This window comes from Magallana gigas, chromosome 3 (assembly GCF_963853765.1).
Source record: "Magallana gigas chromosome 3, xbMagGiga1.1, whole genome shotgun sequence".
Taxonomy (NCBI): domain Eukaryota; kingdom Metazoa; phylum Mollusca; class Bivalvia; order Ostreida; family Ostreidae; genus Magallana; species Magallana gigas.
In genome coordinates, this window is record NC_088855.1 from 16,777,185 (window position 1) to 16,794,905 (window position 17,721).

The window sequence follows — 17,721 nt, forward strand, 5'->3', positions numbered from 1 at the left end:
TAAACATAATTGGTACTTGAAGATTATCAATTTGTTTTTATTTTTATTCAATCAAGCTTCGCTAATTAATAATCAACGAAAATTACTTTAAAAAATCTGAAAATCATCTTAATTTTTTTATTTTATAATCATGCGCATTACATTAACGCTAAATTACGGGAGGCTCTTTAGTTAATGTTTCCATTATATCACATTTGCATGGATAAACTCAGAAACGATAATACAAATACGTGTAAATTTTCATTGACAATTTACTATTTATTCTGTTCATCAGCAAAATACGAGAGATAACTCTAACTCAGTGCATTTAATATGAAAAATCCCCAGAGTGCTTAATGTCAACATGGTGTGTAAATTTAGTGTTAAATTCTTCATTAACATGAATTGAATTTTTAGATGAAAGGTATTTACAGACGCAAAATAGTTTGTTATGAATAATTTGATTGTCATTTTTAATGCAGCTTGATTAATTTTCTCGAAAATCGTTTCGGAGCGATTCTTCTTTTTTTTTTTGCTACATTATAGGTATATGAGAGGCATTTTAACTGTGGTGAAGGCCTGTCCCGAAACACAGTTAGATTATTCTAGCTAATGCCCCAGTCACACATTCACGGATCAACTCCACGGTTCTACTACGGAATATTTTCTACGGTTGACGCCGGAAAATCAAATAATCGTTAATGCCCTAGTCACACATTCACGGATCAACTCCTAGGTTCTACTACGGAATATTTTCCACGGTTGACACCGGAAAATCTAATGATACGGAGTTAGTATGGATGCACTACGGAATGGAAACAAATTGATACATACGAATTACTACGGATTTATACGGAGTTAAAACGAACTTCTACGTTCTAAAACGGTTTAGTAAGTTTTTCTAAGGAAGTACTACGGTGGTTTCATTCGTAGTGGAATTTTGAACATGTTCAAAAATTGTCGCAGCTATACAAATATTGATACGTTTGGATACGATAACAGACGGAAAAGCCACGGGTCAATACAAATCGCCACGAATGATTCCGGATCGCTTCCGTAGCTAATCCGGCATTTAATCCGTGAATGTGTGACTGGGGCATAAGCAGAGTGTAGTGAAATAAATAGCATTATTGTAGGCCTAAGAGCTGCTTAAAGCTTGGCTATATAAATACAGGCACGTAGCATCGATTTTGAAAGGGGGGCCAGACTCATCCAAAAAATCTTGACAAGCAAAAAAAAAAAAGGCAATTTCCCAAAATCTTAATCCGTCGTGTGTGGTGGGGGGGGGGGGGGGCGTAGTATATCTATAACTTCCATTTCTCTCTCTGATAATTCAATTTTTACTATGTAAATCAAAGAACATTATTTGCTTCGAGAAAAAGTGTGGGGGGGGGGGGGGGGCAGGCCCCCCTGATGCTACGTACCTGAAATATCAACAATACGGCCGGTGTATCGATGTATCTATTTCGCTAATGTCCGATTTCGTATGCATTATGTCAACCCCTGCACGCACGGGTCAAAGTCTCCTGTGAAAACACTTCGGCACATGAGCATAAATATAAACGCCATCACGCGGTTGGAATATATTATAATTATTGTAAGATAACCAGTTTGATATGTACTTGTGAAAAATAATCTTTAAATCATATCTATTCCTTAATTTAAAAAAAATATTTTTTTCTACAAAGTTGCTGTCACTATTGTTTAAGGGGATGTGCGGCCAACTTGTACATTTAAAAATAAGAATATGAAAATTTTTTGAACTGGCTTGTCTCTGCCCGAAACTGGCCAATAATGTTGCCAAAAGATATAAATTAAAGCAATACATACGAAGTCCTTCATGTCATCTTGTTTTAAAAGTATGAATATAAGAACAGAACAATGCCTTTTTAATCACTGAAAACAGCTGTCGAACTGCGAAGTTACGGATTTTTTTTGAAGATTTAAAAATCTGAAACAATATGAAGGGGGGTTCATTGGTGTCCTCTCTACAATCATTTGTTGAAAAAAATATCTAAACTTTCCTTTTTGCAGCTGAAACTTTGTCTCATAGTAAGGTACCCTATTCTTAAAATGGGTCTAAAAACCACAAGATATATTTGTTTGTGTCTATGGAGGTACACATAAAATAAACATAGGACAGGTATAGAAATGTATGTCAGATTCAAATCGGGTTGTTTTAAATTGACATTTATTTATTTTTTTCTCTATGAAAATATAACGTCAATGTGTCTCCATAGACACAGGAGTTCTAAGTATATGCATAGACTGGATTTTTCTTGTTCTAAACTGGATCCCATGCCGACTGATAAAAACAGGGTACCCTATTTTGAGGCAAAGTTACAACTTAAACAAGCAAAATTCAAACTTTTTCTCAACAAATGGTTGTGAGGAGGACGCCAATGAACCCCCTTCATATTTTGTCAGATTTTTAAATCTTCAAAATAGGTCTGTACTTGCTCAGTTCGACAACTGTTCTGAGTGATTAAAAAGGCATTGTCCTGTTCTTCTATGCATACTTTTCAAACAAAATGACATGTTGGACGTCATGTTGATTGCTTTTATACATTTTAGCAACATTTTTGGCCAGTTTCGGGCAAAAACAAGTCAGGTCAAGAAATATTTACATTTGTATCCTTAAATGTACAAGATGGTTGCACATTCCCTTTATTTTGCGGAAGCAACTGAAATAACATGTTTTATATTTCTGTTCCATGCATGTTTCATATCCATGACTAAGAGCGTAAATACTGAATTTAAAGCGACGATACACACATTCTTCATACAAAAAAAAAACAACAATAAAAATGTAAATATGAGCATTGAATGCTTGTTTTTTTATGTTTCGGTCCTATAACAGACATGCTATGCAAACAAATGAATGGTATTCAACTTGTATGCACGGTCTGTATCTGTTGTAAGACCGACGACATCCCCAAAAACATTCAATGCTTCATTGAATGCAAGTTGTTAGTACGTTTACGAAAAACGGTTTTAATTGTTCTGTGCAATACGCAGATTTCTTATATCTGAAACTGCTTGTAACGAACATTTTGTATTACTTTAATATTTGTTTATTGTATTATTGAAGACTGATCCATGATGTAAAAAAACAAACACTCTCGTATTTTTAAACAGGGTATTTTTTTCATAATTATAGAAACGACAAAAAAGACAGGTAAACGAATTTAATTTTGAACATTGTGCGACTTTTGTAAAGATGTACTCGTATAGAACGAAAAGTTATAATGTCAAATATGGTTTTAAAACAAGCAATTTCAATTATAAAATTAATGTCTTGGCGCTTATATTTGTACAAAAATATGAGAGGCTGTGTTATGAATTTTTCTATCTTGTGTAACATAATTCCCTTGAATTTCTTAAAACATACTACAATAATATAATCGTTTTATCAAAACCCCGAAATTATAAACAAAATCTTTAACCGCAGAGAGTAAACATAAAAATGATCAAAAGTAACGGCCCGAATGTAATTCCTTCAACAAATGAAAGATCTCAAAGAACAAACCTGAATATAACGAGAACAGAGGCTAACATTCCTTAACTGTCACCTGAGTACCACAGCCCATCCACAGATTTTAGGAATGGGGGATCACTCTTTGAGTATTATGAGGTGATAATTTTGGTCGAGGCGTGGTCAAATCAAATAAAGATTAGACCACGCTCCGACCGAATTTATCAACTCATAATCAAAGAATGATTTCAAGTACTTATTATAATAATTACATTATTCACAAAGGTTAGTTATTAATCATTAACAAACAAGAGATAAAAACTTCTTTAACTGTTACAACCCCCTACCCAAAGAACGTTTGCCATAGGCTTTCACAATATCTTAACTTTGAAGACAGTTGTATTCAAACATTACACCCCCACCCACCCCCACCCCCAGCCAGAACCCCTGTCTTGTGTTATGAACTTTGATTATAGATGACAGCTTAATGGTCGTCCTAATTATAGAGTTTCTCTTCTATATATGCAGTCAGTTACAATTTATTTTCATTAGGGATTAAGAAAAAGAAATTGTAACATTGTATATATTAACACTACATGACCATTTTGGCCCACCCCCTAGAGTCAGAGACTCTACCCCCCGAGGGACATGAAAGTTACATTTTTGATAGAGGGCTTTTTAGCCTTTTTTTAAGATGCCGTCAGTTTCTATTCAATGCAAGTAAGAATAAAGAAGAAGAATTATAAACATTAAATGCATTAACACTATACGGCCAATTTGTTCCCACCCTAGTGTCAAACCCCTATACCAGAGGACGTAAAATTTACAGTTCTTGCAACGGGCTTCCTGGTCTACATAATTTTGCATTCAGGTTTGTTTTCCTGTATGAATGTATGGGAGGAGAGAAGATTTTCAAACATTAACTGCATTTAAACTATATGACCATTTTGGCCCCACCCTTGAGTCAAAACCCCTACCCCGTGAACATGAAATTTGTAATTTTGGTAGAGGACTTACAGATCTATATCATTATGCGTTCCGTTTTTCTAACAGATTTGTTGGAGGAGAGAAGATTTTTTAAAATAGTCAAATTGTGTAGTTGTCTATAATCATCCATCTAGTTGTACTAACAGCTCCCATACTTTCCTAGCTTCGACCCTCTGCATCTGCTCTAAACGTGCTGAAAAGGCCGTTGGTTGATTCGTTGTTTCTCGGGTGTTCAGAAACATAAACGGCCTGTTTCAATCATTAACCATCATTATCGATCTCACTCCATCAATGATGTCGTTATTGTACACTACATATGGTCTTAAAACTGAATACGTGTATATCCTTGTCTCACCTCTATGGGCTCCGGGACACAAGCTAACCTCAGCGGCCTTTGCATGACGTTGCGTATGGTTGTACATTTCTTTTTAAATAGCTGGGGCATTTGCAGAGCAAGCACAGACGAGTCGATTTTCAAAATAGTTGATGTCAGAACAGCTAGTTGATATTTTGTTCGATCTTCATTTTACATGAAAAATTGTGAGGAAAGTCTAATGTTTTCCAGAATATAGCGTTAAAGTTCATGAAGTTTAAGAAGATATTCAACTTTTGATGAAGAACAAATACATGTACGTTAAAATGACTTTCCGTTTATCCTGGATCCGTCTAAAGTCTTCGGATATGTAGAGAGCAATCACCATCCAGACTTTTAAAAGATCCCAAACAAGCAAAAAAACAATGGGGTTTTTTTTCTAGCCATACAGGAAGAGCCTGATGTTGGCAATTATGTGAAACGTTGTACATGTATCTACAAACACAGATTGGCGTTCTATAAAAAACAATTTATAGAGAGAGATATGCATGCAACAACTTATCGTAATCACATTTTTTAAAGTCTAGAATCCGAAACCCATACCAAGTGATTATAAACCTAACAATTTGAATTTAGCTTTATTTTATTGATAAATGTACATCCAAACAGCATATCTTAAAGATAGTCAGGAATAAATACGATTATTAAGTCAGTGCAAAAGTTCAAGATTCAGCTTTCTGCGTCATTGTTATCATAGATTTTTAAAATGTTTGAGTCTATCACATACATTTTGTTAATATATTCGTTTAAAAAGACGATGAAGTAAACAATTAGTTAAATTTCAATTAGATTGTGTATTGCAATTGGAATAGCCCAACAAATTAGAGGAATTGTGATAAATATAATGATTCCTACTAAGTTACCCTACGCTTTTTTTTAAAAGTAGTCCGAGTATCGCACTACGTCATAATACGGATTTTACAATATTGGTTCGACTTTTACAAAGCGTTTTAGATACCCGGTATTGGTTTTGCTCTACATCGCTGTTGAAACAATGGCAATAATAAGCAATTAGAACGGTTATATATGTATTCTATGAGAGATAGAAAAGATTAATGTTCAGAAACTCGATTTTGTTAAAGTAAAATGAAAAACAAAGTTTCTGATTAACCAGGATCTCAGGTATGCTTATATCTTCTTTGTTTTGATGCCCCCCCCGAAAATTTTCTTTTTCTTTTACTAAAACCGGTTTAAATGTAGAGACAGATGCTATTTCGAATTTAATCAATCGTCAATTAATTAATGTTTAAATGATATCTTACATTCATGACATATCTAGGCAGAAAACTGTAGCAAAATGTGATTTTTACGGATTTTTTCGTCAGGGTCTACTTGGTTTAGAGCTTATAGCGTGAAAAGTAATCCGTCAACATATAATTTATTTTACCAAATCTTTTTTCTAAGATGTCAATCTATAGAATAAACACTATGAATTTAAGTTTGAGTCCATAAAATAGTAAAAATATTACCAAACGCGATACTAGCATTGCATTTTTTGTATTCTATTTTGATACATCAGGTCCATAAAGCGTTCTTACTTACAAAAATTTGCGCAAAATTGTTGATAAGATATGGCTTAAATAAATATTTATACTCTATTTGTATGTTAAGTTTTAATTTTCCCAAAATTGGTAATTATTTTTAGGAAAAACGGACGTCTGGCAAATTTCATAATTGTCAATAATTTTCGCAAGGAGGTACACCCGTCTGAGAGGTGATAAAAAAACAAACTAGCATGTAAACATGCATATTTTCTTTTGCATATGTATTGCTAGAATGTATATTTATCATTTAAAGCTACGCTTTTAATGATTGAGCCCATTTAGTGCCGAGTATAGGACTACCTTAATTTTATCTTTCTTTTAGTAAATAATGAATGTTGGAAGGGCAAAAAATTAATGTTTGATTCTACTTCAATATTCACTGATAGTTTGTTATTGTCATTTTTTCATGGAAGGCATCTGACATGCACATATGGGGATATTTTTAATTCAGATAACAAAGAATTTGATGAGTCTTAAATAATATACTATACTATCAAAAACATTTCATAATGTTGAATTATGAATTACCATCAAACAGAAAAATCAACAAAGCAATTATTTCAATATGTCAATAGTGAATATTGAAGTAGAATTAAACGTTTATTTTTTGCCCTTCCAACCTTCAGTATTTATGAAGTGAACGATAAAATTTAAAAAAAGCGTAAGGGTTACTTAGTAGGATTCATTAATTATATTTATCACAATTTCTTTAGTTTTGTACGGCTATTCCAATTGCAATACACAATCTAATTAAAAGTATTAACAAAATGTATGTGATAGACTCAAACATTTTAAAAATCTTTGATAACAATGACGCAGAAAGCTGAATCTTGAACTTTTGCACCGACTTAATAATCGTTTTTATTCCTGACTATCTTTAAGATATGCTGTTTGGATGTGCATTTATCAATAAAACAAGCATTCTGAGAGTATTGCATAAGCAATACACGTCCCCTACCGGTTTGAAGAAATTTGTGAAAACAATGCACTGTTATGCAGAATATCATTTCTTACCATCTTCTGTACCCCGATTCAACAGACCAACCCGATAACGAACCCGATTGTAATTAAAAAACCATGTCGATTAAATTTACAACACAAAGCTTGACACTTTTTTACAGAACCTATTTGTTTGTTAGAAAAAATAAAAGGAATGGTCCAAGTAATGCACGATATTATTACTGACTACATACTTTCCTTGTTTATCAATACACACCGAACCCGATCATTAAAATATTCGAATATTAAAAAAATGAATTTTCTCGAAAATATGTTAACAAGACGCTACAAAAGTGTAAACTTGATCTGTAGTTTAACACCTTGAAGCTTTTCAGCAAATTTCATTTTGTTTCTCAAACGCATAAAGAAAAAAATTGTGGAAAACTGAAGTGGGGCAGATAAACGGACAGACAGACGAACTGACGAACGCAGAGGAGATGGGAGGGCAAAAAATGAACGTTTAATACTACTTAAATATTCACTATTTACATATTTAAATAATTGCTTAGTTGTTTTTTCTGTTTGATGAGTAATTTATAATTCAACATTATGAAATGTTTTTGATAGTATAGTATATTATTTAAGATTCATCAAATTCTTTGTTATCTGAATTATAAAATATCCCCATATGCTCATCATGCCACATGCATTCAATGAAAAAAAAATGACAATAACAAACTGTCAACCATCTCAATAATCCATAAAACGAAATACAAATTCAAAACAGAGCAACACGGACCTCTAAAAACATAGAGGTAGGATCAGATGCCTAGGAGGAGTGAGCATCTTCTACTGACCGGTGTCCCGGTCACACCCGCCGTGTGCTCTTTGTCGTAATCGGGAAAAACAGAAAAGTTTGTAGACAATTGGGTGATCATGGTCTAACAATTAGTATGAAAAAACGTCAGTCAGCATGCGACCCATTGGAAGATTGTATTTGCCGACAAGGTCGTTGTATCGACCACAAAACTAACAAAAAGATGACTTCTCGGGTGTTCAGAAACACAAACGGCCTGTTTCAATCATTAACCCCAATTATCGCTCTTACTCCATCGATAATGTCGTTATTATATGGTCTTCAAACTGAATACCGTTATATCCCTGTATCACCTCTATGGGCTCTTAATCTTCGGGACACAAGCTAACCTCAGCGGTCTTTTGCAGTGACGACTTTAATGGATCAGCATGACGTTGCGTATGGTTGCCTATGGTTGTCCATTCTCTTTAAAAAGCTGGGGCATTTTCAGAACAAGCACAGACGAGTCGATTTTCAAAATAGTTGATGTCAGAACAGCTAGTTGATATTTTGTTCGATCTTCATTTTACATGAAAAATTGTGAGGCAAGTCTACTGTTTTCCAGAATATAGTGTTAAAGTTCATGAAGTTTAAGAAGATATTCAACTTTTGATGAAGAAAAATACATGTACTATAAAATGACTTTCCGTTTATCCTGGATCCGTCTAAAGTCTTCGGATATGTAGAGAGCAATCACCATCCAGACTGTTAAAAGATCCCCAACAAGCAAAAAAAGAATGGGTTTGTTTCTAGCCATACAGGAAGAGCCTGATTTTGGCAATTATGTGAAACGTTGTTCATGTATCTACAAACACAGATTGGCGTTCTATAAAAAACAATTTATAGAGAGAGATATGCATGCAACAACTTATCGTAGTCACATTTTTTAAGTCTAGAATCCGAAACACATACCAAGTGATTATAAACCTAACAATTTGAATTTAGCTTTATTTTATTGATAAATGTACATCCAAACAGCATATCTTAAAGATAGTCAGGAATAAATACGATTATTAAGTCAGTGCAAAAGTTCAAGATTCAGCTTTCTGCGTCATTGTTATCATAGATTTTTAAAATGTTTGAGTCTATCACATACATTTTGTTAATATATTCGTTTAAAAAGACGATGAAGTTAACAATTAGTTAAATTTCAATTAGATTGTGTATTGCAATTGGAATAGCCCAACAAATTAGAGGAATTGTGATAAATATAATAATTCCAACTAAGTTACCCTACGCTTTTTTTTAAAGTAGTCCGAGTATCGCACTACGTCATAATACGGATTTTACAATATTGGTTCGACTTTTACAAAGCGTTTTAGATACCCGGTATTGGTTTTGCTCTACATCGCTGTTGAAACAATGGCAATAATAAGCAATTAGAACGGTTATATATGTATTCTATGAGAGATAGAAAAGATTAATATTGAGAAACTCGATTTTGTTAAAGTAAAATGAAAAACAAAGTTTCTGATTAACCAGGATTTCAGGTATGCTTATATCTTCTTTGTTTTGATGCCCCCCCCCCCCCCCGAAATTTTCTTTTTCTTACTAAAACCGGTTTAAATGTAGAGACAGATGCTATTTCGAATTTAATCAATCGTCAATTAATTAATGTTTAAATGATATCTAACATTCATGACATATCTAGGCAGAAAACTGTAGCAAAATGTGACTTTTACGGATTTTTTCGTCAGGGTCTACTTGGTTTAGAGCTTATAGCGTGAAAAGTAATCCGTCAACATATAATTTATTTTACCAAATCTTTTTTCTAAGATGTCAATCTATAGAATAAACACTATGAATTTAAGTTTGAGTCCATAAAATAGTAAAAATATTACCAAACGCGATACAAGCATTGCCTTTTTTGTATTCTATTTTTATACATCAGGTCCATAAAGCGTACATACTTACAAAAATTTGCGCAAAATTGTTGATGAGATATGGCTTAAATAAATATTTATACTCTATTTTGTATGTTCAGTTTTAATTTTCCCAAAATTGATTATTATTTTTAGGAAAAACGGACGTCTGGCAAATTTCATAATTGTCAATAATTTTCGCAAGGAGGTACACCCGTCTGAGAGGTGATAAAAAACAAACTAGCATGTAAACATGCATATTTTCTTTTGCATATGTATTGCTAGAATGTATATTTATCATTTAAAGCTACGCTTTTAATGATTGAGCCCATTTAGTGCCGAGTATAGGACTACCTTAATTTTATCTTTCTTTTAGTAAATAATGAATGTTGGAAGGGCAAAAAATGAATGTTTGATTCTACTTCAATATTCACTGATAGTTTGTTATTGTCATTTTTTCATGGAAGGCATCTGACTTGCACATATGGGGATATTTTTAATTCAGATAACAAAAAATTTGATGAGTCTTAAATAATATACTATACCATCAAAAACATTTCATAATGTTGAATTATGAATTACCATCAAACAGAAAAATCAACAAAGCAATTAATGCAATATGTCAATAGTGAATATTGAAGTAGAATTAAACGTTTATTTTTTGCCCTTCCAACCCTCAGTATTTATGAATTGAAAGATAAAATTTAAAAAAAGCGTAAGGGTAACTTAGTAGGATTCATTAATTATATTTATCACAATTTCTTTAGTTTTGTACGGCTATTCCAATTGCAATACACAATCTAATTAAAAGTATTAACAAAATGTATGTGATAGACTCAAACATTTTAAAAATCTTTGATAACAATGACGCAGAAAGCTGAATCTTGAACTTTTGCACCCACTTAATAATCGTTTTTATTCCTGACTATCTTTAAGATATGCTGTTTGGATGTGCATTTATCAATAAAACAAGAATTCTGAGAGTATTGCATAAGCAATACACGTCCCCTACCGGTTTGAAGAAATTTGTGAAAACAATGCACTGTTATGCAGAATATCATTTCTTACCATCTTCTGTACCCCGAATCAACAGACCAACCCGATAACGAACCCGATTGTAATTAAAAAACCATGTCGATTAAATTTACAACACAAAGCTTGACACTTTTTTACAGAACCTATTTGTTTGTTAGAAACAATAAAAGGAATGGTCCAAGTAATGCACGATATTATTACTGACTACATACTTTCCTTGTTTACAATACACACCGAACCCGATCATTAAAATATTCGAATATTAAAAAAATGAATTTTCTCGAAAACATGTTAACAAGACGCTACAAAAGTGTAAACTTGATCTGTAGTTTAACATCCTGAAGCTGTTCAGCAAATTTCATATTGTTTCTCAAACGCATAAAGAAAAAAATTGTGGAAAACTGAAGTGAGGCAGATAGACGGACAGACAGACGGACTGACGAACGCAGAGGAGGTGGGAGGGCAAAAAATGAACGTTTAATACTACTTAAATATTCACTATTTACATATTTAAATAATTGCTTAGTTGTTTTTTCTGTTTGATGAGTAATTTATAATTCAACATTATTAAATATTTTTGATAGTATAGTATATTATTTAAGATTCATCAAATTCTTTGTTATCTGAATTATAAAATATCCCCATATGTTCATCATGCCACATGCATTCAATGAAAAAAATGACAATAACAAACTGTCAACCATCTCAATAATCCATAAAACGAAATACAAATTCAAAACAGAGCAACACGGACCTCTAAAAACATAGAGGTAGGATCAGATGCATAGGAGGAGTGAGCATCTACTACTGACCGGTGTCCCGGTCACACCCGCCGTGTGCTCTTTGTCGTAATCGGGAAAAACAGAAAAGTTTGTAGACAATTGGGTGATTATGGTCTAACAATTAGTTTGAAAAAACGTCAGTCAGCATGCGACCCATTGGAAGATTGTATTTGCCGACAAGGTCGTTGTATCGACCACAAAACTAACAAAAAGATGACTTCAAACGAGACTGTCGTTAGTCCTGTTTTATCAACTTGTTTGTCAGTAGCTTGCATGTTTCATAAATGTGCCGTAAAGTTGCAAGTTGAAATTTGACGTGCTATTAGGTTTCTATCAGGAAGATGAGTAACAATTATAATGTAGCAGTCCTGTTGACGAGTCGTTAGGTGACGTTTTGATCTTCATCGTCGGTCGTCAGCACTTCCAGTTGCAATGAATTTCCGTACAAGCCTTAAAATGGTTTTGTGGTTTATTTAAACCTCTTGCGACCTTTAATAAGTATTATAAATTGAGATAAGTTATCCTATTGTTTAGGACATGCAATATTTTTAAAGGTTATAAGTAAATATTTGCATCTACCAAATAAGATTCTCTCTATTTCTTACGGAAATTTATTGTAATTCGTGGATCTGTAGAAACTGACGTGTTGAAAGAACTGCGAATGCTAACGCCCGTTTCCAGCCTACATTTTCCATCCAAATATTTCGGAATTTTGTCAGATAATCAAAAACTTTTTTTTCCAAAAAGTATAATCAAATCCTAATCAATTTATATCAAAATAAAAGTAAACCCAGAAAGTAAACCCAGGGTTTAGTTAGGGTTTACTTTCTGTTAGGTTGGGTCTGATCAGTACTGTAGGTCTATAAACATATCCCCCCCTCCCCCGTGAAACAACAAACCCTTTGGTATAAATATGATATAAAGCAATATATTAAACCCCTCAAAAGAAATTTTTGTTTCACGGGGAGGGGGGGGGGGATTTATCAAAAAAAAAAGCAAATTTCATAGAACAATTATCAAAAAATGACTTTTAGTTAGGCGGTTACACAATGCTATCGTTCGCAGTCCTTTACACATCCCGTTTATCGATCGGTCAAAACTTACAGCAACCTTTGAAAAATCAAGGACTGCATGAAATAATCTTGATGATGTCAGACTCAAGTTCCAATATATGACTATTTGGCTGTTCCTTTTATCTTGTGTACTGATGTATATTGACAATATTTTGTTTCTTTGTATGAAATTTTCCGACAATTTATTAATTTGTTAAGAAAAGAAGTAAAACTAATTCAAACAATAAAATGTTTTCTTCGACGATTCATGCGGGTTATAAAGAAAGCAATGTTGCCACCTTTTTATCCCGCATGAATCACCAAAGAAAGTATTTATTGTTTAAATAAAGCATATATTGTGAAAGGAAGCACATTAATCGTGAACCGCGCCCTGCTTGGACCATGCCAATTGCTCTTGCACGTTCTTGGGCAGACTGTGTCGCATTTTACTCATTTGGTTAAATGTTTTTTATAAACAACTAAAGGCAGGGGACCGATTGAATCAAGCTGTTTTAATCACACACACAAAAAGCATTTGAAACTCGCAATCCACGCTTTTCAACAAGTACGGTCATGGTCAAGTAATTACTCTCTAAATTACAAATTTTTGACATGAAAAATTGAGCATTTTTAAAATCACCCAAAAGTACATGTAAATAAACAGTAAATAATGAAGGTGGGAAGGGCAAAAAATGAACGTTTAATTCTACTTCATATAATTCAACACTAAATGAAATGTTTTAAAAGTATAGAATATTGTTTAAGATTCATCAAATTCTTTGTTATCTGAATTATAAAAAATATCCCCATATGTACATGTCAAATGCCTTCCATAAAAAATGATAATAACAAACTGTCAACCATCTCAAAAATCCATGAAACGAAATACAAATTCAAAGCAGAGCTACACGGACCTCTAAAAACATAGAGGTAGGATCAGGTACCTAGGAGGAGAGAGCATCCTCTACTGACCGGTCACACCCGCCGTGTGCTCTTTGTCGTAATCGGGGAAAAAATGGAAAAGTCCGTAGGCAATTAGGTGGTTAATAATGGGCTTACCATTAGTATGCAAAAAAACGTCAGTCAGCATGCGACCCAGTCGAGGATTGTATTTGCTGACAAGGTCGTTTTATCGACCATAGAACTAACGAAAAGATGACTTCAAACGAGACTGTCGATAGTCCTGTTTTATCAACTTGTTTGTCCGTAGCTTGCATGTTTCATAAATGTGCCGTTAAGTTGCCAGTTGAAATTTGGCGTGTTATTAGGTTTCTATCTAGAAGCTGAGTAGCAATTATAATGTAGCGGTTCTGTTGACGAGTCGTTAGGTTACGTTTTGATCTTCATCGTCGGTCGTCAGCACTTCCAGTTGCAATGAATTTCCGTACAAGCCTTTAAATGGTTTTTGCGACCTTTAATAAGTACTGTAAATTAAGATTAGTTATCCTTTTGTATAGGACATGCAATATTTTTAAAGGTTATAAGTAAATATTTGCAACTACCAGATAAGATAGTCCAATCCACACTTTGCTAAAGCTGTTCCCCTTTGCGGGGTCAACCCAAAGGTCAAAAGGGAAAAAACAACTTTTCCCTTCTTTATGCAACCAAATATTTGGGCGTCCTGTGAAGAAATCTCTTTAAATTAAATGTATTCCTTCAATATGTGGGTTGCCCCATCTTGTGGCAATCAAAATTCACACCGAAAACGGATTTTTAATGTCAAATGACGAAGTTACAACCCTATAAATTACAAACTAAAGGCTACTGTGAGAAATATATGGGTTTTTCCCCAAAGATGGCGGCCAAGGGACATAACTTTTGTAAAGTGTGGATTGGTCTAATAGACTCTCTATTTCTTGTAGAAACTGACGAGTTGAAAGAACTGCGAACGCTAGCGCCCGTTTCCCGCCTACAGTTTACATCCAAATATTTCGGAATTTCTGTCAGATAATCAAAACTAATTTTTTTTCTAAAAAGAATAATCAAATCCTAATCATTTAATATCAAAATAAAATGTGTAATCATTTTATTAATATTAATTATAAACAAAGGTTTTGCTAAAGCGAGATATTATGAATTTTTTATTGAAATCGGTCTCTATGAGTGTGGAAAATATTATTTAGCAGCCGATATGTGCATAAAAATTTAATAATCACATTACTGTTTACGTTGGATATTCAAGTAAGTTTTCATTTTAATTCATATATGTTAATTATATTTTGAACGTTACAAAGCAAAATGCTTTTTTGGGGATGTATTTTAGTCTGTAGACATACTCCTCCCCCCCCCCCCCCCGTGAAACAAAAAAAAACCTTTTGTATAAATATGCTGTAAAACAATATATTAAACCGCTCAAAAGGAATTTTTGTTTCACGGGTGGGGGGTTTTTTATAAAAAAAAAGATGTCCGTTTCTTCTATTACGAAATGAGGTATTTTAACCCAAAATTCATAGTCATCTCTCTTTGTTTGAATAAATCATTTATATTTAATGAAAAAAAAAAGTAAATGTTTACATAATTGTAAAAAAAAAATTAATTTTATTAGACAATTATCAAAAAAAGACTTTTAGTTAGGCGGTTACACAATGCTATTGTTCGCAGTCCTTTACACATCCCGTTTATCGATCGGTCAAAACCTACAGCAACCTTTGAAAACTCAAGGACTGCATGAAATAATCTTGATGATGTCTGACTCAAGTTCCAAGAGAAGACTATTTGACTGTTTCTTTTATCTTGCGTACTGATATACATTGACAATATTTTGTTTCTTTGTATGAAATTTTCCGACAATTTATTAATTTGTTAAGAAAAGAAGTAAAACTTATTTAAACAATAAAATGTTTTCTTTGACGATTCATGCGGGTTATAAAGGAAGCAATGTTGCCACCTTTATATCCCGCATGAATCACCAAAGAAAGTATTTATGGTTTAAATAAAGCAAATATTGTGAAATGAAGCACATTTTAGAGAACTGCAGCCTGGACCATGCCAATTGCTCTTGCACGTTCTTGGGCAGACTGTGTCGCATTTTACTCATTTGGTTTTATGTTTTTTTTATAAACAACTAAAGGCAGGCGACCGATTGAATCAAGCTGTTTTTAATCACACACACAAAAAGCATTTAAAACTCGCAATCCACGCTTTTCAACAAGTACGGTCATGGTCAAGTAATTACTATCTAAATTACAAATTTTTGACATGAAAAATTGAGCATTTTTAAAATCAGCCAAAAGTACTTGTAGCAACGTCTTTAAAAAACTGATGCTAAGGTGTCTTGAATTATAAAATATTAAAAGTGGGGCGTTAGAAATTTTAGTGCCTTAATCTCCAGGATACAAGCTAAACATTAACTGATTTTGTTATGAAGACTTCAATATGTGTCTCGAATCAGCTTGACGGGGCGTACAATTCACCCTTCTCTTTTATTATATTGCATTTGGGGTCCTTACCGAGCAAGCACAGACGAGTCGACTTTAAAAATAATCTGTGTCAGAACAGTTGATATTTTGTACATTTTGTTTTTTGTTATTTTGTTTATTCTACAAGCAAGATTGTAAGGTAAGAGTACTGTTTCCCAGAATTTAGAGTGTTAAATTTAAGAAGAGTTTTCAATGAATCTTTTATAATAAACTTATACATGTACGATTAGTAAAACGATTTTTTATTAATCCTGTAGCAATCTAAATTTAGATTGCTTCTACACAGGTTTGAACCTGGGTCCTTAAGCACATAAACAAATCACTGAACAGATCGAGATATAAAAGGTTCACTCTACTAAGAGCTAGATGGAATGTCACAGAGAGAGTTTTGTTTAAAACCAAACAACAACTGAATTGCCTGAAGTTTGCAGATTTGTAACACAGATATATTGCTTCTGTTGGGTTTGCAAAACGGGTGCTCTGGTATATAAATAAACCACTCTCTAGATCAAGATAAACGGTTCACCCTTTTTCCAGCGCGCAAATAACACAAAGAGCTTTGTTTGAAATAGATGTATAACCTGTCGAACCCAATGAATGAAAAATAACACCAAAAAACGAACTTTTTCAACCTATTTGATTAATATTTTATGATTTATTTCAAAAAAAAGTACTGGTCGCTGTATCCATTTCATGTTAATGTGATATTTATAGCTCGCTATTATATTTTCCTTTTTTTTAAATCCAAGAGAGGAGTCTTTTAAGGTCCAAAATTAAAATAGTTAAATAAAATAACAATGTTCTTAGGGGGAAATTAATATGCTTACAAAAGATAGGCAAGACAGACAAGAAAAGGGCATGTCTGTTAAAGCTCGAATCAATATTTTAACGCTTAACAATGCACTAAATTTTAAAAATAATTTAACCTGAGGTAAAATGCACTTGCAGAAAACAGGAATATGTTGTGATGTTACTCTTTATCTTACCTATCTCCTTTTTTTCTCCAACCTTAGTATTTGTCGAGTCATCATCAAATTGTTTCTATTCTTATCGATCATCTGCCGATTTTCTATGACATATTCGTCTTCAGTGCTTTACCTTCTCAATTTGTTTATTCCAATCCTTATACTTTATCCTAGAATCTTTTCTCAAGTAAGTGAAGAATGGTAAAGGGACTTGGACACGATTTGAGCTCAAAATTTTTTATTTTATTTTTACATTTTTTATGTTTAGAATGGTTGATATGAGTATTTTTAATGCTTTATCAAAATTTGAAATTCAGATATTCAGTTATAAGCAAGATACAGAGTTTGGAATTTTTTGTCTTGTAAACAAATGTCATGTTGTAAATTTTGAATTTACCGGGTGGCAGTAAATACAAAATTTACAACATGACATGTTGTAAATTTTGTATTTAC